Source organism: Canis lupus, chromosome 29 (assembly GCF_048164855.1).
Source record: "Canis lupus baileyi chromosome 29, mCanLup2.hap1, whole genome shotgun sequence".
In the NCBI taxonomy this organism is placed as follows: domain Eukaryota; kingdom Metazoa; phylum Chordata; class Mammalia; order Carnivora; family Canidae; genus Canis; species Canis lupus.
The window spans coordinates 8,461,159-8,472,298 of record NC_132866.1 but is presented as its reverse complement, the minus strand read 5'-3'; positions in this window follow the sequence as shown (position 1 = coordinate 8,472,298).

Sequence of the window (11,140 nt, the reverse complement as noted above, 5' to 3'; positions counted from 1 at the left end):
TTCTTTGTTATGGGGGCTGTCCTGTGCATCATAGAATATTTAAAATCATCCCTAGTCTTTGTCCACTTGATGCCAGTAGTTATCACTATCATCATCATCATCATCATCATCATCATCAAAAACAATTATATATGGAGGTGCTTTGGGATTGTGAGGTTCTATACACACAGTGGTTGTAGGAAGGAAGTGTTCTATTGAGAGACTCGGGGCTGCCTTAACACTACACAGGTCATTTAATAGCCAATCAAATGCATGTTTCCAGCCTTAGAAACAGCCAGATGATAACTCTCTTCCACAATGACTAAGGCAAATGGCAATCAGGGAGAAAGAGATACTGATTTCCTTTGCTTTACTCCTCACATTCTTCCCTGGAGAGATGGGCTGAATAGAAAAAGAGTTCATGAGTAAATCAACTTTCAGTCATTTCTTCAGAAGGGTCAGGCATTCAGAATGGGAAGGCACTCTTGGAAACAAGAAATCTTTATCATACAGATGTCTGAACTTGACATCTGTCCTGTACGAGTCTGGGCCCCCAGACTCCATCTCTCCCTGTCTGTCACATATCAGGACATGCTTTGCAATGTCCAAGTGAGACACGGTGTCAGTTTAGCCAAATTGCCCATGTCCTGTGGCCACAGCTTGGCTGCTTGAGAGCAAAGCAGGAGATGAAGCTGCCAGCTGAAAGTAATGAGTAGCTTCCATTAACCTGCCAATGACTGGACTGACATGAAGAATGAGTCTCAACCTTCCACCTCTGTGACAGGTTGGATAAGTTCAATTTGCTTGAAGTTACACTTGGTGGGAACTTTATGATCACATCTATCATGACAATCTTCTGCTATGTCTGCTTACATTTCTGGAGAAGGTTTGAAGTATAGGGCCAAGTCTCTGCTTTCTTAGAGCTGCTGAATTCTCTGACATGACCAAGAGATGACTATTTCCAGATTAAGGTGGTCTTATTTTGGCACTGACTGGAGAAACTATCAGGTTGATCCAGGTGGGGTAGTCTCCTTAGTCCCATAACCAATGGGTCGATTTCTTCCTCATGGCTGGCACTCTGACACTAATTCTACACTTAAAGCCCAATTTAACTGTATTTGGTGCAAATGGGTGCAATTCAGTAGAACAGCGGCTTCTTTTGTAAGGAATGGGTAGATGGGATAACAGCTTAGTTTTACGATTTGTTTTCTTGGTTGTTAGTAAGAGCAGATCACTACACATGAGAGTAAATAGGAATAGGACTGTATTACAACACGGGGAATATAAGTAATTCAGTCACATGAGCCACTGTGGGGTCAAGAGAGGCAAGAATTGGAAAGTGTCATGTACTATCGTTTCAACTTTTCTCAGTCTCTTTTCATGGCTGGAGACAGCTGTCCTATAACTCTGAGAGTTGATCTGTCTCCATTCTGGCCAATCTCAAGGACCAAGCCTAATATATCCCAGCTTCAGTTCTAGATTTCATCCCAAGGCCAATCGGGTATGGGTAAGGTTAGAGTCAATATTACCAGCAAAGCTGCTGGGTTGAGAGAAGTAGCTCTCACAGAAAGGGCTTTTTAGTAAGTCTGGGAAATCCTTGCTTTGGTTGCTGTTTAGGAAACTACCCCCAAATTTAGTAGTTTGAAAAGACGACCACTTTTCCTGATTCTGTGGGTTGAGAGTTTGAATGGGGTAGAGGAAAGTAGGCATGTCTGTTTTTCACTTGATTTTCACTGGGGCTGGAATGGCTATAATGGCTTCTTTACTCCTACCTGGTGGCTCAGCTAGATAGGCTCCAGGCTCTGGGGCTGCACCAGCTCAACTGGAGTTGTGTATGTGGCTCTCCAGCATCTGGGTTCCTTCCTCTTCCAGGAAGCCTCTGGGCCTGTCTCTCCCCAGTGCCTTTGCATGTGGCCTCTCTACTAAGATGGCCTAGCCAGACTTCTCACACGGCAATGTAGGGCTCCCAAGAGGCAAAAAGCAGAAACTTCTAAGCCTTCTGTAGGCTTAGGCTCAGAACTGGCATGATGTCACTTCTGCATTTTATAGGTTAGCGTGATTGCAGGCTCAGTCCAGATTTAAGGGGAGAGGTTCTACACAAAGCCTTGGGTCCTAGAAGGTGTGGTTCATTGGGGATTATCAGAATAACCCAAGGGCATCTACTACAGAAGATGACCAGGTCAACTTTATTTAATTAACTAGCTGCTCCCAGAAGGTGTACATGTCCTAAATAAAGCAAAGCTAGCTAGCCTCACTGACCACGGAGACTAGCACTGATCTGCAGTCTTGCCCTCAGCCCAGGGGAAAATCCCTAGTTTGAAACACAACCATGAAATGGTGCTGAGTTACTTATTGTTGACCCCTTTCAGATCTTGCCTTCACGTCTTACTGGTAGACTCCTCCATTACTTCCTAAAGGGCCTCCCAACTTCCCAAGTATCTTTATTGTAACATATCCTACTGTGCTCTGGTCCAAAATTGGTCTCCCTGCCACTGCAGTTTTTCTCTCTGGTCCTTGTTCTGGCTCTGCCTCTCCTCTCCCTGGTCCCTTACTTGGAATGCCCTTCCTCTTTCATCTGTATTCACATCAGTCCTTCCCACAAGACCACAGGTCCTCCCTTTCCCTGCCACCCCAGGCCACAAGGATCGCTCCTGTGTACCCTCAAGGGGATTCCCGAATTGTAACATAATTATATTCAATTCAGGAGTCAGAAGGAACTAAGGAGAGACAACTGAGTCTAACTTTCCACTGAGAGTGGGAATCCCTTCTGTGGCAGAAGGGAACAGGCAGCCTGGTTGAACATGTGAGCTCTGCAGTCAGATTAGCAGGACCGAATCTTTGCTCTGTCAGTTACCAGCCATCATCCTTGGTGTTCTCTTCTGGAATTGGAGAGATCAGTACATCCGTAGAAGATTAAACAACTATACACCTGTCAAGCATGGCAAGGAGCCACTGTCTTCATTCCATTGTAATTCCCTCCATCCTCTACTTGAGGGTTTTGAGGCCATCTGTATTTTGCAGAAGCTCATTCTGTAGTTTGATAACCCAAATGAAGTTTAGAATGTTCTTCCTTTATGGAACTGCAATTTATCTATTTCTACCTCAAAACTATTGGTCATTGTTCCATTTCTGGAATGACACAGAAATCTAGACAATCTCTTTTCTGGAAGTCTCTCAGATATTGAAGGCAGCTATTATGTTCCCATGAAATCTCTTCTTTAGTACAACTCCCTGTTTCCTTTCACCATTCTCAATACATGGTTTTAAGGTCCTTGGTCTCGTCTAAGCCTTGGCCAGAACAGACTGTCCTCCCTACCCTGTCACTTGTTCCTTTGGCATCTAAAGCTTACAGATATGTCTCCAGCCACCAACAGAACACATCAGCACACCAAGCGTTCCTCAATGACCAGCACCACCTCCTGAAAAGGAAGTATCAATTTTAGAATATAATATAAAGGAGACGTGGTCCATCTATCCTCTGGGAATTCTAAATTCTACTTTTTATATTATGTTACATCATCAGCAAGTAATATGCCCAAATCACATTAGCATATGCTATAGTAGAGTGGCTTTTCTGAATCACGTTGAAAATCCATTTCTCACTTTTTTCATCAGAAAAGCAATGCCATCAAATCTTGTTTGCACTTTCTCTGAAACCATTTGTCCCAGATCCTTCTCTTTACCCCTCCAGATCTTCTCCTCACCTTTCTCTGCCCTGTCTTGTCCCCAAGAGGCTGCCTATGTGGACCACCTCAGAGGGGCTTCTTCTGGTTTCCGGTTGGGCTCAGTGAGAGCCCTGGCAGGAGACTGGAAGGCAGGAGAAGAGTGAGCTCCTTTTCTGCAAGGTTGGGCTCTCTGCATTCCTCTAGAGTCTCCTCCAGCCAAAGGTGGTAAAGCCCCAGCACTGTGATATTCACTGCTCCCTGTGGCTTCCATGTACCCTACTATTGCCTTTGCAAGTAGTCCTTTATTAAACTCCCTGCAAATTGTCCTAAACTGAGTGTGCCTCAGGAACTGCTGGATACCCTCCCAGAAGATATTGTTGTGATAGGCCCTGTATTCCCTGTGTGAGGTTTCAACTGATAGATTCTTCTCAAAATTTAGTACCAATATAAAAATAGATCATCTTTCTGTGGACAGAAATGAAACCAGTTGTGCTTGCCTTGGCTGCTCAGAAGCTCAGGGTCAGAGTTAATGTTCACTCTTAGAAATTTCTCTGGTTGGCATATTAATTTCTTCTTCCTTTTCACGGTTTTGATGTTCTTATTCTGCTTTTAATAATCTTATTAAAGGGATGCCTGGGTGGCTAAGCGGTTGAGCGTCTGCCTTTGACCCAGGGCATGATTCCAGGGTCTGGGATCAAGTCCCACATTGGGCGCCTGCATGGAGCCTGCTTCTCCCTTTGCCTCTCTCTCTCTCATGAATAAATAAATAAAATCTTTTAAAAAATAACCTTATTAAAGGTTATTTTATGTTATATTAAGGTTATATTAATAATCTTATATAATATACCTTTTGTAATATATTAAAGTTACATTAATAACCTTAATAACATATCACATATATTCTAAAAGAAGTTACCTTAGATAGAGAGGTAGATAGGCAGGAAGAGATGATGTACCACAACTAGGATGGCCCCAGGTGCTTGAGCCTCCCCACATTTAGCACCAGTCTTTCAAGGTAGGGACTGTTGCAGGTACCAGGGTTGTGGCTTTGAGTGTTCTTCTCATCACAGGTCCACCTATTATCATCAAGGCACATGGTATATCCTTATTCACAAGGCTACCACGGAATTAGCCTTGGTGATACCACAGTACCACTTCTGTATTTTTTTTCCTGATCTACTTGTCTAGCAACCCTGCCTGTGGTTAGTTTGGAGTGAATCCTTAAGTGAATACATGTTGATTCTTGATAACGTACCCTTTCTTTTTTTCTCCCCTCCATTTGGATGAGCCATTTGTTTATTAATCCGTAGAAGAATTTTAGGAAGGTGTGGGATTCTTGGATGGCTCAATCAGTTGAGCATCTGACTCTTGATTTTGGCTCAGGTTATGATCTCATAATCTCATGATCAAGCTTGTGAGATTGAGTTTCACATTGAGATTCTCTCCCTCCCTTTGCCTCTGCCTCTTCCCCACCCTGCTCACACTTTCTCTCTCTCTAAAATAAACAAATCTTTAAAAAGAAAAAAAATTAGGAAGGTGTAAATTCAAATTCATCAACCCAGAGTTTCTAGGATACAACTTATTTGAAAGTGGCAGTGCTATTTTGACCTGTTTTCCAGTGAATACCGATAGTCGTGCTCAGATTAAATCCACAAATTCTTTTTCTGTCCCAGATGAATGTATTTGCACTTAAAGGCTTGAACCATTTTGAATGATCCTGAGCTTTTATATAATCTTCTCACCTGTGTGGGGGGCCTCAGTTTCTTGTTAACCAGGAATATTTTACTGCCTTTTATTTTTTTTTAAGATCACCTCTTCTTTTAAGACGGAAAAGGGTCATATTATCCACTTTATCCAAGTGATGTAACTATGTCCCTTTCCTCCTTTACCTTCCAAATAGAGCTAAACCCACACATGGTATCTTTTTTTTTTTTTTGGAGGAGAATTTTTCCTTTGGGTGAGAAGACACAGCATAGTCACTGATGGATTAGCTGAAGTCGGTGGTTCTATTCCCCAGAAGTCAACAGAAGGTCTCTGACAGGTTCATAAGTACCACCCATTTCCTGTTTAGTGACCCAGGAGTGATTCCTATAAGTTCAGAACACTTTTTATATTTTACATTCATGTTTTCCTCTTTTGCCCTGTACCTCTTTTGCTGTGGTTTTTTTCCTCTACGTTTTAGTTTCTGTCACAGCCTCCTGTGGAGCTGCAGTAGGTTTTTGTTGTTGCTGTTACATTTTTTCCGCTTTCTCTATGGGAACAATTTGATTGCATGATTAGAACTGACTTCTTCAGAGCTTCTCATATTCCTGAACTGAATATTGATCTCTTTTCTGAGAAATTTTTTGATTTCTACTTTAATAGGCTTTAGGCTAGTGGTTCTCAATTTGGACTTTCCATTGGAAACATCTGGAGGACTCAAAACAAACAGTGCTGCATGTCTTGGGGCCATCCCTAGGACTTTGGAATCCATTGTTCCAGAGTGTGCCCTGAACACTAGGATTTTCAAAAGTTCCTCAAGCAATTCTAAAGTGCAACCAGGCTTTAGAACTGTTGGACTCTCTGGGGTCCTGATTCTGAACTGAGTTCAGTGACTAGGGTAGAGCCATCAATTCTGAGAAAACATGGTAGACAACTGATCCTTCTGGTGGATTTGGCCACAGCCCAGACCAAGTCTGTGTTCTCTCTGCTGTTATCATGTGTTGAAACTAGAGAAAGCTCATAGGAGTGTTGTGCTCCTGTCTGGCTTCTCCTGGTGGGAGGTGAGAGTGGATACCCTGAGGGGCCAGAGGACAAGGCAGGGGTTGGAGCTAGGACCTTGCCATGTGGAGGGTAAGCCCAGGGGCTCCTTTCTGAGCCTCAGCCTTCACTACCTGGTGAGTGACATTCTGCCCAAGGCATGAAGAAAATGACAATGAAGTGGAAAGACTGGCCAGTTCTCTAGGAATCTGTCCAAGGCCATGGAGACCTCACACTGTGGGCCTGTGGCTCAGGCACCAGTTAGGCTTTCTCTGACTGGACAGTTGGAGCACACCTTGACAAGAGCTGTCAGGGCTGCCCCTCCCCTGACCTGCAGAGGGCAAGGACCTCTGTGCATGTCTGAAGATCAAAGTAAAGTACCCTAGTTTGTATTATTTTCAAGCCACTTTGCCTTTTTTTTCTATGAGTAGCTTTAGGCAGAGGGCAAGGAAATGTTTTCACAGATTTGCTGGACATTTGTGCACTTGGAATTTCTTTGGTGTTCACAGAGAACTTAGCATTCTAGGGTATCCTATCCCCTCTGGGCCTTCCTGTTCGAGCTGGTTCGCATTCGCTTCCCTATGTGGGGCCCAGCAAACATATCATGGGTTAACTGCAGAGATGCTAATAACAATATTATGACAGATTGTGTCCCAGCTATGGACCCCCGGGTCTGTATATAATCCTACCTGTAGACAGGATGGCCAGTTTGTCTTGGCAGAGAACGAACAACTCACATTTTGAGAATACCAGAGTGAAGTAGGAGGAGGCCTATGTAGAGGCAGGAGTGGAAGAAGTAGAGGATGCCAGGAACCCACAGCTGCTCCTAAGCATTTGCAGAAGGAATCTGATGTTTCTTCCTCAGAAGCAGCTCAGCTGTGATCCCTTATGAATTTTAAATGCCTTAACTGAAATAAATATTTGTTGACCTAATAGAAGAGAAATCCACAATTGTTTAGACAAAGAGGAGCTCTCTGATGTAGAGAAAAAGGAGGCCTTGGTAGGCACCCCTCCATGCCCCAGCTCATTTCCATCTCCTCTCTAACCACCCCCCCCATCCTCCTCTTTCTTGAAAAGCCATTTGTAACCATTACTTGGGTGTCATGTTCAGTGATGAAGTGCATTCTCGCCCTTTGCTTTGGCGGCTGCGTGCTGGAGCAGGCCTGGCCGCGGAGGTGAGAAGAGGGCCGGCCCCTCTCTGCCCGAGGCCCATGAATCATGTCAGGCTGGCTGGTAACCTGAGCGCCACTCGCCCCTCACCACGGACCTCCATGACACTCCTGCCAACTTAATTTCAGCCTAAGGGATGCTTTTAAAAAGATTTTAGAGCGCAAAAACATCTCCTCAAAAGAATTGTAGTTACATTAAAAACTAATTATCAGAGCTTAGGGATATAGATCCACTGCCATATTTTACACAGAGAGCAATTCATCTCCCAGACCCTGAAATATCATTACATAATAGGTTAAGGACACCAACCCAGGGGATACTGGGGAAAAGGTAGTAAAATCACCAAAGGCCTGGAAATGACGAGCCATGTGATTATGACAAAATAGCTCTGCCCTCCTGCTACAGCAATTTCTAATATGACACAATTTTAAAGTAACGCATCCTAAATGAGCCCATGCATAAAAGTGTGAGTAAGCGTTGTTCGTCTGGGGCCCTCAGGTTACATGTGATATTTAGATTTGAAAAGCTTGGCTTTTTTGGCACAAAGAACCCGATGTCGCAGTGAGGAAAAAGGTGCTGAGATGCTTGCATTGTCCGTGGGTGGAGTAGAGGGCTTGCCACAAAGAGGATGGTGCCAGGTATTCCTGTGTGTTACCTTATTTATGTCTGGCTCACAACACAACAAGTTAATGAGGATGAGGAACTATTGTTATTTATTGCTATTTTGCAGTTGAGACTATGCAAATCAGTCAGGATGTTTTTGGTCGCGGCAGAAAACCCAACTCAAATTGGCTCACATGATAATTTATTATTCGAGTCACTGAGAGATCCAGAGTTAATGGCAAGTTTGTCACCCAGTCAACGGTGTTATCAGGGTCTCCGTTTTCTTTCCATGTGTCTGCTTTGCCTTCCAGGGGGTCCACTTTCTTCTCAGGCGGATTCTTTTTAGGAGTGCAGGATGGCTGCCTGCAGCTCCCAGAATTCTGTGCTTCCCTCTTCACCCCCAGCGGGGTGTCCTTGTTCCCACATTCCCTTCACGATCCTGGGGCTCCCTCTGATTGGACTAGCTTGGAGTCACATGGCCATGGCTGAAGCATTGACATGGCCTGGGGTGGTGGTGAATGAGTTGATTGGTGTAGCTTAAATCCCTTTTGCTACCCTGGAAGTTGGCATTACAGTCAGTGTTCTTGGATCCATGAGGACCCCAAAATGGAAGCCTGAGGGAATGGGGGCAACACCAGATGTCCATGAGGGACAGGGATAGCAAGGAACTGGTAGGTGGTTCATGCAGGCAGTTAGTGACAGAGTCTGAACTTGGACCCAGGCAGCCTTACTCAAGAGCCCTTTCTCTATGCCATGGTCCTCCCAACATTCCCTAACTCTTGAAGTCCTTTGATGAATATCTTATATACATCTCTTATGATTTCTTCACTAGGAACATCACTCTGTACCTAAGTGATGCTAACTTTTGGCAAACAATAATTCCAGAAAACTATAGGACATAGTTTCTTATGACATGAAGTGGTAGAAAGGGCACTGGGTTAAGAGTTGGCCCTTGGTCACCCCATTAACCTTGGACTGGTCACTTCACCTTACAGGGCCTCTCTTTTCCTCATTGATGGGTGAGGGGTGATGCCTCCCCTTATGCACCTGGCTGAAGTGTTTTAGGATTCAAACAAGAGACTGCTGTTTAGAAGAATCCAAAAACACTAAACATTTGTGTCATAAATGATTATTATACATAGGATCATGATCGGTTTTGTTCCAGATATGAGAAACCAACACTAGAAAAGGTCTCTTTTAAGCCTCAGACACATATGCTAATTTAACAAAGTTTTATAGCAATATAGCCTATCAGTATCACCCAAACAGAAAATCAGCCGATCTTCAGGGATGTTTCATGAAACCTATGCCCAGGTGGCAGGATATGCATTCGTAAGAAGCTTTTAGTTGCCTCTTGTTGAGGTATGATGATTATATATGTAAATGTTATTCTACTTTTAATTAAACTACAGCCTCATTGAAATGGAAGGTGGAAAGATCCTGACCAGCTCCATTTCAAGATACAGTACTCTTATTAGGTAGAAAAAAGCACATGGAGATAGTAGGCATCACATGGAACTCAGAGATGAGATCTTTGTCCTCTCCCATCCCCAGCCCTGCCTTCTCTGAGGCTTCATTACGAACGGAGACAGGCAAACGAAGCCCATGCTTACAAAAAAATGAAGGAGTCAGCCAAAGATTTGATATGGTTTCTCCAACAGATAGTTTTAAGGGTAACTTGTGGCCTTTTAGGAATAATGTGATCACCAGGCGTGCTCACTGACCTGGGTTATTTGTTGTTTTTGATAGGGTGACCACCAAGGTGACTCAGGCAGGGAAGTCAATGGCATCCTTCCTTCCTTGCTTCATGTATTCATTCCACAGTTATTTATTGAGAGCCTACTATGTCTCAGGCACAGTACTAGGTGCCAGGGATGTGACAATGAATAAAAGAGATGACAATCCCTGTCCTTGGGGAGCTTACTGTCGAATGCCTTTCATCTCCTCCTTTGGGATTCATAGGACAAGATAGAGCACCTCAAGTTGATTTGAAACCCTATATGAAGAGTGGTAATTTAAGGCTTGGGTGGGTAGAGCCTCTGGAGATGTACCTGAGGCTCTGGTTGGTTTCCTCCAAGCCACTGCATGAGGGCGTGGCCGACCCATCCTCTGTGCACCAGCCATACCTGGATTCGTGTAGCTCCTTATAGTTACCGCACTTCCTCTCATCTCTGAGCTTTCTTTGTACACGTTCTTTTTCTGCCCTGAACATGACTTCCAGTCCACCTTCTCTACCCTCTGTCCTCTGCCTGCCCAACTCCTGCTCATCCTCCCAATGTTAGATTACCTGTTATTTTTGCTGGTAACCTTCTCCCACACCCTGAAGTCTGTGTTAGGTATCCCTGCTAAATATTTTATGACTATGCTTACCTATGCACATGTTTAGCTGTCTGACGCCCCACCAGACTCTAGCCCCTGGCCTGACTTGGTCACCACTCTATCCCAGAATCTAGCACATGGCTTGGGGAGGGTTGGAGTCTTGAGAAGTATTTGCTGATGGACAAACAAGTTCTTACCTTCCTCATCATCAGACGCATGATACTTCCTAATCTCTATTTCTTATTTGACCTCTCGGTGGCACACAGCACTTGTAACAACTTCCTTCCTAAAACTCTTTGCTCCCTGGCTTCTGAACCACTGCGCTTTGCTGGTTTTCTTCCTAGACCTTGGGTCATCCATCTCAACCTCCTTTCTGAGAGTCCACTGACAATGGACAATTGTTGGGAGCCCCCTGAGCATTTCATTTAGAGATTTTATGTATTTATTTAACAAAGAGAGAGAGAGAGACAGAGAGAGAGAGAGAGAGAGAGAGAATACAAGCAGGGGGGGAACAGTAGGGAGTGGGAGAAGCAGAGGCCCCGCTGAGCAGGAAGCCTGATGACGGGCTCCATCCTAGGACCCTGAGATCATGACCTGAGCCGGAGGCAGAAGCTTAACCGACTGAGCCACTCAGCTGCCCAGCCCCTGCACCGAGCATTTAAAAA